We start from the raw sequence: 14,653 nt of genomic DNA on the forward strand, positions 1-14,653 counted from the left end.
TATCTATCTATCTATCTATCTATCTATCTATCTATCTATCTATCTATTTATTTTTGAGGCAAGGTTATACTGTATTGTCTAGGCTGGTCTTGGACTCTCCCTCTTCCACCTGTGAAGTAGCTGGGACACAGGCGTGCACCGTCACACCTGTCTTCAGTGATCAAATCTTAACACCTGGCAGAGTGGGCCTGTAAGCTCATCCTTTCACTGTGGGCCTGTTTCTAGGCCTTTCTGTTCTAGGGTCCCAGCTGCATAGGGCAGGGGTTGGTTGTCAAGCATACAGGAGACCTAGCCTGGCTGGTTCCTCCCTCCCTCCTCTCTCTGCCCAACCTTTGCCCCTTCCCTTCCTCCCAGTGCTTCTTGCCTTTGCTTTTCCACATAGGGTGATGCCCAGGTAAGCTGCCCGTGGCTCTGCTCTACTCGGGCCTGGGCAGCCCGTCATGGCAGGGTTGTGTAGAACTCCACACGCTCTGGACACCCTGCCCCCAACCCTTCTTTCCCTTTGGAGCCTTGAGCTTCATTCTCATGAATCACGAGGGTGACAGCCCCCCCCCCCCATAACACACATCCCAGTCTTCACAGAGAGTACCTCCTGACGCTAGACAATGAGTGCCCAGAGAGCCACCTCTTTGTACCTCTTCTTTCCTTTGGAGTAAGTGAATGGCCTGGGCAATGCCAGCCTTTGATCTTCCGTCTCCCTGTACTATAGACTCTGGCCTCACAGCCAGAGAAGGGCCTTGAGCCTGCAGACTCATGCGGGGACCATCCTCTCATCTCCGCTTGGAGGGTTTTTTCCCTTCAGTGAAAAAGTCTGTCAGAACTTCACTTTGATATTACATGCTGCTTAGTCAGGGGTGGAGGGCAGCTCCAAGCTCTGCATCTTCACACAGACCTTCTAAGGATTGATGCCCTAGCCAGCAGCCACCTACTTGCCTGTCTGTGGTTGCCTCCATCGCTGGACCCCCTGCCTCTGTTTCTGTCAGAGTATTCCCTGGTGCCAGCAGGTGTCACTGAGTAGATGTCACTGAGCAGGTGAGTCCCCGTGCTCCATGTCACTTTGATCTGTGTGTTTGGGTGCCACTTCTGCTTTCTTGGGATATTTGGGGCTGAAACTGACCAGCAGTTTGGCATGATGTGGTTATTCGGCAGGTATGAGCTCCAGGCCATTTATGAATCTGTGGAGACATGTAATGCCCCTGTGGCCGAGGAGCCCTGGACGGTGGCCTGATGCTAGGCAGATGGGGCTTAGAGACAGAAGTTCTGTTGTGTGCTCTACAGAGGCTCTTACTCCTTCACCCTTGACTTAAATCTGGAGTTTGCTAAGATGCTACAGCATCTGTCTCTCTGCTCTATAACGCTGCTGTCTGGCAGCTGGGGGGCCGGCGTGAAGGACACAGAGCAGGACATAAGCTGGCCCTAGGGTGTCCCCCATGGATATGGCTCTGGTGCTTTGTGGAAGGCACCAGTCCAGTCTTCTCAACAGTGGCTGCTGGACTGTCCATCATGTATTCCCACAGTTGACTGAACACCAGCCTGTCGGACAACCACCTGCAGCTCCTCAGCCCAAGATGACCCAGTACAGAGAACCGGGCTGACTCTGAGATAGGGAGGAGGAAACCAGAGTACCATTGTTCATGGTAGGGTGTGCACGCCTGAGCAGGGGGGTGCTCAGGAGTTTTGTACTCAGCTCACCCTGAGGAACAAGGGTCAGTAACTGCCCTTGGCCTATCCTTGGCAGTTTGCAATTTTGTGGACTTGGGAAGGTGCGATATCTGAAGTTAATCAGCCACTGCAGTGAGCAAGGCACAGCCTGGCTGGCTGAGAAGGCCTCTCATTTTCCTCATGTGCTCAGGAGGCCCATTGAGGCAGCCTGTGTTCCAAGGCCTCCGCATGGGTGTGTGATGGTTGTGCATGCTCCGGTCAGGGCTGTCCATTGAACTGCCTATTCTTTTCATCCCTTGCCTGTCTCTGGAGGTTCCTCTGATTCTTTCCTCTAAAAGGCTGCTTTGTAGCTGCCAGGGCCTGCAACATGCTTGTTTGTGATCACAGGGACTTGTGTGGACTTGCTGAGAGCCCCAGGCCTCAGCTGGGGCCCTAAGTCTGCTAAGCCTCACCAGGCTCCAAGGGGAATTAGCAGATGCTCTGTGCTGGTCACACCTTCACTGAGAGGTGCTCATAGACAGGCAGCTGTGACCCTTCCTCAGAGTATGGGCCTGGCCGCAGTCTCCAAGCAAGGTATGGCCTGGTCATGTCCTACTGGAAGTCAGGAATCTTCTCAAGTGGTCTAAGGCATCCTGAAGCTATGGCATCGGTTGTTCTCCCATATCAGGCTCACTCAGCCAGTTGTACTGGGTGGCCCCAGGCACCCTGGTCTGGAATGTAGGGGGCTAAAGGCTTCTGTTCCCAAGAGGCCTTCAAACTGTCCCCAGTGGTGCCCTTGGCCTAAGTAGTTTTGAAGGTGACAGTTAGTTGGGCTCTAGTTTTTGTTTTGTTTTGTTTTTGTGTGTGTGTGTGAGTCTGTGAGGTGGTCCGGCCATGTCCTGCCCCTTCTAGGGCAGAGCTCATACACACCTAGTCAGTATATCTACCTTCTATTGCAGAGAAGGGCTGTGATACCAGCCTCCTTTAGGCATGTGATAGCAACCATTTGGATGTGTCACCAGTTGGCAGACCCTAACAGTGCAGACTCCATCTTAGAGACTGCTAAATCCTGATAGGCACTGTTTGGAGGCCTTAATAAGAACCGTTCACAGGTAGATGTGTCAGTTGTACATCCCTAAGGAGCCTGACTCTGAGGGCCTGTCTGAGCCAGCTGCTTGCCCAGGAAAGGGCCAATAAAGGAATGGAGGGCCTGGCAATGCCTGGTATGGGTCGGGCTCCCCTAGGTCTCCCTCCCATCTCCACAGTAAAAAGTGATGACCACAGGGTGCCCTCAGACTCCAGCCAGGATCCCATGTTTAACTCCAGAATACACTGTGGAAGCTGCTGGGCAGTTTTCAGGCACCTAGACCCAGCTGAGGCTCCAGGACTGCCAGCAGGGTGAGCTCAGATGGCCAGGCCTCTTATGTGGCAGCCATGGCCACCCTGCAGAGAGCTCTGTGGGGCCTCGCTGAGGCTTTGTTTGGAGAGATTAATAACAGTCTGAATTGGATTTGCTGAGACCTGGGCAGCGGCTGTGTATAGCTGGAGGAAACATAGCAGGTATCCATGTTCTTGAGCTCTGGGTCTGCCCTGTGGTGGAGCTATCAATAAGGACAACAGTGACAGGGCCGGGGCCCCGCAGGGGTCTCCTTCCAACTCGTGGTTCCCAGTGATTTCTTGGCAGCAAAAGAACAGCACTGTCACCCAGCTGCAGTGGGGTAGGCTTAGAGCTCAGCCTGGGCCCTGTGAGGACAGTGTGTCACCTCTGCTGGCTCTGCCTGAGTCCCAGGGTTGCAGCAGAGGTGGGCTGCATTGGCTCTTTACCACGTGGCCTTCCAGTAGCCCAAAGGCCCCAGGAATACCACTGAGCACAAAAAGTCATAAGGACTGGACCACCCTGCAGCCGGGACAGCTCTGGGAGCCCAAAGGAGCCTCCCAGATCTGTGGTTAGTCATGTTTCCCCCAGTCAGAGTCTATTTACCACATCCGCTGTTCCTGTGTTGCAGCACCAGCTCCAGGGAGAGTTAATGAGGGAGAGCACCAGCTGCTCGCTCTCAGTCAGCAGTTGGCATGGGGCTCCAGGCGTGGCTGGCAGCCTCTGAGGGCAGGTCTCTTTCCTCTCCTGGGCTTCCCGAAGGCGGTGGTTTTCAGGAGTATGGGCACATCAGGCTCCTGCATGGGGACCACAGGGCTTAGAGAATGGGGACCCAAGTTTCCCAAGAGACCTCTCCACTGAGAAGAGATGGGCCTCTGGATGCAGTCAGAAACACAGGCAGGTACACAGAGAGGGCCAAGGGTCTTCCAGGAGCCCTAGGTGGCAGACAGCACGGGGCTCTTGAAGGCCAGGAGCAGGACTGGTCAGAAGTCCAGTCTGAGAAGGACGAGGTCTGTGCAGCCCAGTCTCCTAAAGAGCATTTGTCACCGGGCATTCTGACCTGTCCAGGAGGAAAGTGAGGCCTCCAGGGCCCCTAAATTACTTGTTTCTGTGATAGTTTAAAGTTGTCTCAAAAATAAAACAAAAGAAACAAATAAAAAAGGTCCAAAAGGGGAAGGGAAAGAGCAGCCAGGTTTGGAGGCTAATAGCTGTGGTGCCAGGACTGGGTTGTGCCCAGGCAGGATGGTACTCAGGCAGGGTGGTTATCAAGAGTTTGAATCTAGCCTGAGGCTTCATGAGATTCTGTGTCAAAACACTAAAAGGAAGAGGGCTGGAGAGATGGCTCAGCAGTTAACATGGGTTTGACTCCTAGCATTCACATGGTGGCTCAGAACCATCTGTTATGGACTTGTGTGTGGACACATGTACACATGCAGACAAAACACTCATATGTATAAAGGAAACATAAAACATTTTTAACTAGAAGTAACAGGTTCTAGCTTTTTGTTTTTGAAAGATTTATTTATTATTTATACAACATCCTGCCTGCTCACCAGATCTTACTATAGATGGTTGTGAGCCACCATGTGGTTGCTGGGAATTGAACTCAGGACCCTTGAAAGAACAGCGAGTGTTCTTAACCTCTGAGCCAGCTCTCCAGCCCCAGGTTCTAGCTTTTTAACTGAAGTCATTTATTAGCTCTGTGGGCTTCTGTTATATTGTCCTTAGTATGTGTTATACATTGGAAGCATTTTATCTGTGACCTGTGGTCTCATGAAAGTATTACATCACCGGAGATTGGGCTCAGCTGTGTCCTGGAGAAACTAACGCACTGAAGTGAGCTTATCATAGACAGTCCCATATCCACACAATGTCCAGCCCCGTCTCCGAAGTGTCACAGGACATTGAATGCTGGAGAGATGAAAGGCGACTGGAAACTAGTCATCAGACAGGCACTGGTCCATGGGACAGCAGCCCCCAGGAAGGCTTTGTGTCGGCTGCCCACTACCCTTCATCCTCAGTCTGCCTGCTGGGGCTTGTCAGCCCCGGAGGGTAACTGGATCCCAGGATGGGTCTGGGAGTGTCCAGCTGAAGTTCCAGTGTCTTCCACCGCTGCAGCACTTCTTTCTGCACAGGGCACAGCAGCTGTGCGGTCTTTGTGATACTGAGTGTGTGAACGTGCTGATGGCCCGGGTGCCTGTCCCTGTTGGGCTTCCTACCCTGTGAAGGAACGTCCTCGTGCCACCCCTAGCCCAGCCAGTGTACCTGGATACCTGGAGTCCATCTCCGTTCCACCCTGCTGGGGGGCTTACTTAGTATTTGGAGACAGTGCCACAGAGGGCAGACAAAAGCAGCATTGCTAACCACGCACAGTCTTTGAGGTACCATTGCTCCTTGACTCAGCTGCTTTTAAGGGGTAAATTTGCCAGAAACAGCTCAGTGGATTCTATTCCAGGCTGTGGGCAGGAGCTGGTCTTCTCAGACTGAGGGCCTTTGCTTTACTAAAGGAGCTTAGTCACCTGAATGGGAGTGGGAACATGGCAACTTCCTTCTCTGATCAGACCTGACTCTCCTCACGAGAGGGCTGAGGACCAGCAGGTCTTGCTGAGGTGCTCTCTAGTGGATAAGGGCAGGGAGGGGCCCTGACAGCCTGTTCTCAGTGCTATGGGAGCCGTAGCAGGCTCTGGCTGCTCACCTGTATAGGGAGGGCATCAGGTCAAGCCCCACCATCTTCATCTCTTTCATCTAGAAGACTTGTGGCCCATGACTAACCAGGCTACACTGAAAATTCTCAGATTGGAGCAGTCCCTGGATGACAGTGGTCCAGGGACCTGAGCAGGCAAAATGGAAATAGTGGCCCGTGACTCAGGACAGTGTTGACGCTGGATGCAAGCCTGGATTTGGCCACCTCTCTGCCTACTTTCCTCAAAATCCCTAGCATCTACGGTCCAACTGTTGACACAACATGGGCATCCAGGGTAGCTCTTTGGACTTGTTTTGTTTCAGAACAACATGACTGTAAGCTCTGCTCTCTACTGTCATCACCATGGCAACACAGCCATCGATTTTCTCTTGGTCACCTCCTGGCCGCATTCTACTATAGCCTCTCTATAGTTGGGAGAAGAGTGTCTGGAGAGTGGCTGAGGGGAGGCTGGATTGGTAACTGTCCGGGAGGAGGGGCGGAGGGGGTGTCCCCGACTGTCTCACCTCCTGTCCGCCCCTTCTCCCTCCCGGTGGTTTTAACAGCACGGTGCCCTGGCAGCCCCCTCAGCTGTCTGTCTTCACCTAATGAGAGCTCTATATTCGGGCCTTATTCAGGCGTATGCTAATTAGCTCTCAGAGGTGCCTTTCCGCTCTAGAAGCCACCAGAATAATTGAGCATTATGGATATTTGCTTCAGAAGGCTCTGGAAGGTGATGTGTACTTACAGCCAAGTTTGAGCAGCTGACCCCTTGGCATGGAGTCCCTCTGCCACTGCAGCGAGAGGAAGACAGTTCTGGCTGTTCCCAGAATGACTGGGGTGCTCAGTGGTCAGGCGCTGTTGCGTCTCAGTGCCCACTGAGAACAGTCCACAGCACAGGGGCCCTGCGACCAGGTTCCCTACTCTTTTCTGGGGACTGGAGCTGACCTGAAGGAGTGTTACAGCAGCTCAGACCACCCAAAGGATGCAGATGCCTCCTCTCCAGGCCCTGCAGAGCTCCACCTGGGCTGCTTGGCTGCAAAGGGCCAGTCTCCTGTCTGCCATCCTTTAAGGCTTTTTGCACATGGAGCATTTCAGGCACTTCCATGCCAAGGAGGGTCTAAGGGAGGCCTGTCCCTCTGCCAGCACGGTGCACACCTGCCAGTGTTACAGCTCCTAAGCCACACCCTGCTGGTCATGTCTCCCTCTGCTGTAGTGTTCAGATGCTGGGTAAGGTTGGGGCTCACAGGGGCTTCTGTGGCCGCTGGGTCCAGTTTCCGGAACCTTCATGGTTTGACTGATGAATCAGATTGGCATGTCTGTCTTTGTGCGTTTGGCTGGTTGGTTCTGGCTGCACTTTGGAGGGTCAAGAAGCAGAGTCCCTGACGGTGTAAAACACGCTTAGCTCTCCTTAATTCTGCGTTCTGCCGGCAGGTTCCTCCATGTGGTGTACAGTGCCTGGCCAGGGTCCCGTTGAGATCTAGGATAGCACAGGAGTGCGCACTGATCTTTGGCTGTGTGAGCATGTCTTGGGGTCAGCGGAAACTCCTGTAGGCTTGCCACACTCCTCTGGGCAGCTGGTGGAGCCGTCCCGTAGAGCAGCGTGCAGCCTCCACCTCTGGGACGGGGTACCAAGGGGCCTGCCATTTAGAGACCCTGGGGCTCTTTCTCTTTCCTCATCCTCTCATTCCTTGCTCACCTTTGCTGCTCAGGAGAGGAGGCTGCCCAACCAGCAGCCCTCAGCAAGCAGATGCTGCACCTGTGGTCACGGAGGCAGGGATGGTTCAGGCCTTGTTCTGCAGGCTAAGCTGTTGCTTCAGCATACCCTCCCCGGGGTCAGGAGCCCTAGTCCCAATGACTGATGACAGGTATAGTATCCAGGCATTACTTGGCCGCCAGCTGTCCCATGAGGACCTACAGCCCTTCTCTGTAGACGCTGTAGCTTAGGTCTGTTACTCAGGCCACCCCTTTTTACATGTAGCCAATTTCAGCCAGCAGACGGGTGGTGGACCAAGGTCCTTCCTGCCAGGGGTGGTAGTCAGCTTGGGAGACAGTGGCCTTAGAAGGACCCCATTGGACCATCTCCTGAGTCATAGCTGTCTCCCTCATCCTTTCATGCTGGCTGTAAGCCCCAGAGTGGAAACTGGCTCTGTCTTCTCCTGCTCCTGACGTCCTTACTCCTTGCAGTTTCTTGAGCAGGGCAAGTGTGCACTTTGCTCACCTGAGTTGCCTTCTAGATGCGGGTGTCTGACAGACCTGCCAGGCTGGCCTGGCACGAGTGAGCCAGGGCTTTCACAGGACACAGAGTGGAATGTGCCTCTGGCCTGAGCCCTGGTCTTCCGTAGCGTGCGCCGGCCTGTCGTCCACAGGCCGTGTGCTGTGCGGCCCCTCGGCACTGCCCCCGCCATTGCCCTGCTGTGGAGGAAGTCGCTCAGGCGCTGGGTCTCCTCACAGGCCTGGGCTGCGTCAGTAGTGGTGTGCTTTTACATTTGCTTATTCTGAATGTATGCATCACACATTTCCCACAACACTTGTGTGGAGGTTAGAGGGCAGCTCGCAGACGTTGATTTTCTTCTTCCATCATGTGGGTCCTGGGGATTAAACGTTGTTATTAGGCTGAGTGGTGAGTGCTTTTACCCACAGAGGTATCTCACTGGCCAAATGTTCCCTTTTAAAACTCAGGCCTGTGTGAGAACATCATCCTCTGTCTGTGAAGGACGGGCCTGGAGGAGACTTGGGTGGAGTCTGGTCTTCCCCTCCTCTACTTGTCTGTAGGTGGCTGTTCGCAGTGCACAGAGCCCGCATCTACACTCTGTTCCTTGCCTCCTTCACAGTCTCTCAGGTTCGCCTTCCCTTCAGCATCTGTCATCTGCACAGTACAAGAACACTGTAGTTCCTGAAGAAAAAAGTTCCTCAAGAAAAAAGTAAAACTGAATGTTTCAACTTTTTATCGCCTTTTTATTTATTTTGTATGCACACACGTGTGCATGGAGGTGGTGGGGTGGTCAGAGGACAACATGCTAGAGCTGTGTCTGCTCGTACCGTGTGGTCCCCAGGGTCAGGCCTGGTGGCAGGACTACTCTCTGCTGAGCTGTTTAGCTGGGCCAAGACTGAGTATTTCAAAGCTGTTATGAAAAGAACAGTGTAGGGGGTTGATGACAGGAGGTGAGGGTGCCGGTGTGCTGGAAGCTGGACCATTCCCCACAGCCCCACGGGTTTGCTTGGCACGAGGAGATGGAGTTCTGGCTTAAAAGGGAGAAAACTGAAGGTGCACCCGAGAAGAGCCTCAGTGAGGCACAGGGCTAGGAAATGGCTGTTTCTGTGCTCTGTGGGCTTAAAGCTCATGGGTGGCAGCCTTATAGAGCATCAGGTAGAGGTGTCAGAATGTGTGAGAAGTCCTTGCTCCTAGGACACAAACTGAAACTGGCCTAGAACCAGAGTTGTAGTGCCAGCAACTGGCTCAGAAAAAAGATGCACACACACTCAACATATCGGAAGAGGAGAGCTAACAGGTGGGCCAGCACGAGCACTCAGAACTGCGGCGAAAGCTAGCGGCATTCACTGTGCTGTCTTTCAACCGTCTTTCCCATCAACCCTGGAGGGTGTTGTGGGAAGAATGCGTACCATGTCTTTCCCTCAGCCACGAAGAAACAACAAAGCCATGGCATTCTCCTTGTGCTCTCCAGGCAGCTCCCCACCATGTTGACCCAGCACTGCCTCTGGGAGCTCCTGGGAGTGGCTGTAGAACCAGCTTGCCCAGGATTCACCCACAGCTACAGCCAGTGGTGTGGCTGAGGGCCGCACTGCCAGCACTCGGTGTCCCGGGAGACTTCCTGGTGCTGGCCAAGTTCAAGTGGAAGGCAAGGTCTGCACCTAGGCTGGTCTAGGACTGGGAGGAGCAGCAAGGCAGGTCCCACTGCTGCCACTGTCGGGCACAGGCCTCCCCAGAACCCGTGCCCCGCCCCTTCTGTGGCAGCACTTCCCTCTCGTCTGCCTGCTCAGTTCCCAGTCTCCATGGCCTTTGCAGGCTTCTCTGAACATCCGTACAGGCCCTGTCATACGTCCTTAGGATGCTCGTAAGGGTCTCTGGATGAAGACGCCTGAGGGCTGCCTCTGCCTGGGCTGCTCCCTTAGTTCTGTTCCTCCCAGAGGTTCTGAAAACAGTAGCTCTGTCATCTGTTTATGTGCATTTGCCGTGCTGCTACTGGGCCCTTGCCACACGGGAGTGTCTGTCCTCCATGTCCAGGGCCCTTCCTCTGGCTTAGGGCTTGCTGATGATCCTGTGCCCTGCACTGGCTCTGCAGGCTGTCGGCCTGGTACAGACCCTCTTCAGCCTTGCTCTCACCTTCAGCCTTACTTGAGTTATGTGGGTTCCCCGGGAGCCCGTATACCTTAAAGCCTTTTTCCTTCCTATACTGAACTCACTGAGCACCAGCGCCTGCACTGCCTCTTGAGCTCCACCTTGTCTTTCAGCTTCTCAGCTACCAGCCTCAGACTCCATGTGCAGCTATCAAAGCATCTCTGTGTCGTCTGTGGGCTCTTGTTCTACTGTCCACACTGGTCTCGAACTCCTGCTCTTACATGTTCCTCCTTCCTCAGGACCAAGCAGCATCGCTGTGTGTCACATTTGGGTTTGTATAATTTTGAAATAAGCCTGAATATTTTTCAGCAGCAGTGGAATTAAGTAAGACAGGACTGAGCCCTGAATCTCAGAATCCCAGCATCTGGCCATCCCAGCTCCTGCCAAGCAAGGGCCAACATGAGACTCCTGAGTATTCCCAAGAGCACCCAGGTCACCCACTTGGAGGAGGTTGAGCCTCTGGAAAGAACCATTTTCTTGGTTTGTCTAGGATTAGCAAGGGAAGGGTTTTTAGGGAGAACCCAGGCCAATTCAGGGCCCTTGTCCCTCCCTCTAGGAGGGTTCCCTCTGTCTAGGCATACCCGGAATCTTCTAAAGTTCCTCGAGTCTTCCCAGATGGCTGCCATACTGGCAGAGGAGACGCCCCACAGTCTGTCCACCTCTCAGTTCTGGCTGCCAGTCACCTTTCTGGCTATATAGCTGAGAGGCTGTCAAGAATGAGTGCATCATGCCTGGCACGGCAGCACACACCCATGATCCCAGCACTTGTGAGGCAGAGGCATGTGGACCCCTGTGAGTTTAAGACCAGCCTAGTCTACAGAGTGAGTCCAGGGCAGCTAGAGCTACATAATGAGACCCTGTCTCAAAACAACAACAAAAGAATATATATCATAGGCACTGAAGAGCTAGCTAAGAGGTTGACAACACTGGCTGCTCATATATATATTTATTAGGGGGGTTATTATAATGACTTACAGGCCATGGTCCAGTTAGTCCAAAAGTGGCCATCTACCAATGGAAGGTCCAAGAATACAGTAGTTGTTCAGTCTCCAAAGCTGGTCTTCATACAGCAGAATACTGAAGGTGCAGGCTCAGATGTCAGTGAAATAATGGATTTGCCAGTGAGAGCAAGCAAGCAAGCAGCCTGGATACATGGTTTCTCCATCTGTGGAGCATTAATTGTCCACACAAAGGGAGTCTGCTGGGCGTGGTGGTGCACACCTGTGATCCCAGCACTCAGGAGGCAGAGGCAGGAGGATTAGCAGTTCAAGGCTTTCCAAAGCTATATACTGATTTTGAGCCTGGGGCCAGCCTGAAGTACATAAGATCCTATCTGAGAGAGACAAACAAACAAACAAAAGGAAAAGGACGGCTGTTTTGAGCTCCGCTGCAGCACAGCTGGGCACTGTAGGTGAACCCTTGTCCCTGTGTTACTGTCCATGTGGACTGAATTGCACACTAAAGAGAAGAGAAAGCCAGGTTACCAATATTACCAGAAATCTTTAAAACCAAGCTGCTGGGGTGACATGCACTGTGACTCATTGGTGGCTGACCTTTCGGCTACTTGACTCACACTGTAAGTTGGTAGAAGTTGAGGAGGGCGTGGTCTCCTGCTATGGCTGTCTGTGTTGTTACAGTTTTGTCCCAAATGGTGTGTGTTGTCCCTAGCACCCACAGCACATTAAGGGTCTCACCCTCACTTTCTAAGTTCCCCATTATTTGGGGGGCCTGCAACCTCTCGCCCCAGCTGTTCCTGGCCCCACTGTCACCCTCTAAGTTACTGCTTCCTCACCTTGATGTGCGAAGGCTGACTCACTGCCCTGGTGTGCCAGGGGCTTCCGTCCCTGGGGCTCTCTCATGCCAGCAGCCTGGGATGGGCCACTTGCTGCCAGTCACCCCTTCTGATACTCCACTCCCTGGGGAGGTTCATCAGGTGGCAGCTGTCTGTAAAGATTTACCCTCCCTCATTCACTGTTTGCTCTGGCACACTGGGCCTCCTTTCCCAATCTGATCTGGTTTGTCAAGTTTAGGGCCCACCTGTGTCCTAGGTCCTGGGGATGGGTGGATTCTGCCCTGGCTGAGGCTGGTTAAAAAGCCTCTTCCTGGGGCTAGACAGATGGCTCAGTGGTTAAGAGCGCTTACTGTTGTTACAGAAGACCCAAGGTTGGTTCCCAACCCACATCAGCAGCTGCCCGCTGCCCGTAACTCTAGCCTCAGAGGGATATGAGGACCTCCTCTGGTCTCCAAGAGCACATGCACTCATGTGCACAAACACCATAAATAAAAATAAAAATCGTAAACCAGGCGGTGTCACACACCATTAATCCCAGCATTTGGGAGGCAGAAGCAAGCAGATCTCTGTGAGTTTGAGGCCAATCTGGTCTACAAAGTAAGTTCAGGACAGCCAAGGCTACACAGAGAAACCCTGTTTCAAAAAATAAATAAATAAGCAAACAAACAAACATCTTTTTTTAAAAAAGAAAGAAAACTTTTCCTCTGAGCACAGCACACGTGGGGAGGCTCTTCAGAGAAAAGAAGCTGTGAGGTCATGGAGTCCGTAGTGAGGGCCCAGCCTGGGCTGCTCTGTACCTGCTGGCCGACAGCCCTTCACTAGGCGTCCTCTTGGCTGGCTGCAAGGTCTACACAAGGGCCAATGGAGAAAACTTCCAGTAGCTTCTGGCAGAGATCAGCGCCTGTCCAGGGGCTCCCTCCTCTGCAGTGGGGTGCTCGGCGTGGCTAGGTGTGCCGCTCTTCCCCTGCACGCTGTGCTGGTTTGTGGCACTGCAGGGGTTAAGTGCCAGCGGCTGTTTGCACTCAAGCTTCACTGCACGTGTCTTCTCGCAGCTGCTTGTGAAATGCAGTTTAAAAATTCACCATGTGGGTTGATCTTGCACAGCACCAGCTTGCAGCTAGCTCAGATCTCCACGTGCACACACACACACACCCTGTTCTGTGCCTTTGCCTCAGCATGCTCCTCTCCCCCACTAAGGCTGGGGACAGGCTACCCAGCTGGGGCTCTGAGGTGAGGGTTCTGGCTGATCAGGACTCTGCTCTGCGTCTGAATGCTGACACATCCCAGATGGAATGGTAAGGGATGTCTTGTTGGCCCTGACACCCATCGCCAAAACAAAACTCTGAGCAACTCCATACACCTGGGCATCTCTAGTTCCTTTCTAGGGTTCTGCTGTTTGATTGTAGTGCTCCCCACTGTTTGTGAGTTGGCATGTGCTGCTTTTGTGGGTAGCAGAATGTCTTCTGTTTAGTCCTGACCTTACTTGTAATGCTGGGCCTAAAGAATGTGCTCAGAGTGGAGAACACCAGCCCAGAGGGAGACTTGCAGCCAGCGCACAGGTGCCGGCTGCTGCTTCCCCTTTCCTCCCTTGTAGACCCCAGAGCCCGTTTGAGGAGTTGGTTGCATGGGCCTTGTCCTCAGGAAGGGTGGGTGGGTGTAATCCAGAGCTGGGAGAGTAGGGCCAGTGCTGCCAAGGGTTCAGGTAGGTTCTCTTGCCCAGGCCCAACTTCACACCCATTGTGTTCACCTGCTTTCCATGTGGGTGAAATTATAGCGTGTCCCCAGGTGTCTACGAGGTCTTGAGAGCCAAGAGGTACACCCAAGACCCTGTGAGTCAGGCATGGGCTCCACAATTTATGTCCATTGCACCTAGCCATCATCTGGAACTCCTCAAAAGGGAGTCAACAGATAGTTGCCAATCAAGCAAGTGGAGCTAGCCTGCTGGGTTCTCTACACACGAGGAAATAAGAGAGGAAATGCTCTACAGATGAGGTGGCCTGCGGCAGAGAGGACAGGCAGGCTTGTTGGTCTTGGGTAGGTGCCTTGTGTACCTGACCCATTACATGTCCCCTGTGGCCAAGTAAGCACGAGACCCTGAGCCTGACTCGGGGCTTCAGGCCCCTGGAAAAAGAGTTGACGACAGAGGACGCGTGATAGGTCAGAAATACAGGGCACCTAACCAAAACCTGTAGGGCCTCATCTCTTGGCCCTGAGGGGGAGATCAGTGCTGGGGTCTGCTAAGTCACTGCTGCACTTAGCATGCTGGCCCTCGGTCCTCGAGGCCCTTCCTTTCTCCTGTCTTTCTGTTGTGTCCTTGTCAGAAGGAGGAGATGGGTGTGCAGTGGCTTAGTGATGACTCTGCAGACTGTTGGGGGCTCAGCTCCGCCCAACATTGGGAAAACCCAGACATTAGTCCAGTCTGCAGTGTGTGCCACAGGCAAATGGGTATGAGCTAGGTGATGTCCAGGCTGGAAGAACCCTGAATGGCATTGACTGCTGAGCTGCTGAGCCTCTGTTGTCTTAGTCTTCTCTTCACAGGTAGGCCATGGCACATCAGCATCCCTGAGGTATTGATGTGGCCAGGGAACGCAACTTAGGCCTCCTCTTGGCAGCTGTTCTGGGCCCACTAGTGCCACTGACTCTCTTGCATGTCACTGGTAAAAAGGGTACACTCTGTCAGAGCCAGTGGGCCTGAGACCACCTTATCCTCTGGGGATTGAAGCCAGATGAGGAGCCAGGTCCAGAATACCATTCTGCTCTTTACTTATTTCCTTATGGAAACTGGCATTGAGGCCTCGGGCCAGG

General features: G+C 53.3%; 1 protein-coding gene across 3 annotated transcripts in view; it reads left to right on the forward strand.

Annotated features, from left to right (window-relative positions):
* Baiap2 (BAR/IMD domain containing adaptor protein 2) overlaps positions 1-14,653 on the forward strand; it is a 64,061-nt gene that overhangs the window by 22,418 nt on the left and 26,990 nt on the right. The window lies entirely within an intron of this gene.

This window comes from Psammomys obesus, unplaced genomic scaffold, assembly GCF_907164565.1.
Source record: "Psammomys obesus unplaced genomic scaffold, mPsaObe1.curated_primary_1811, whole genome shotgun sequence".
Lineage (NCBI taxonomy): Eukaryota > Metazoa > Chordata > Mammalia > Rodentia > Muridae > Psammomys > Psammomys obesus.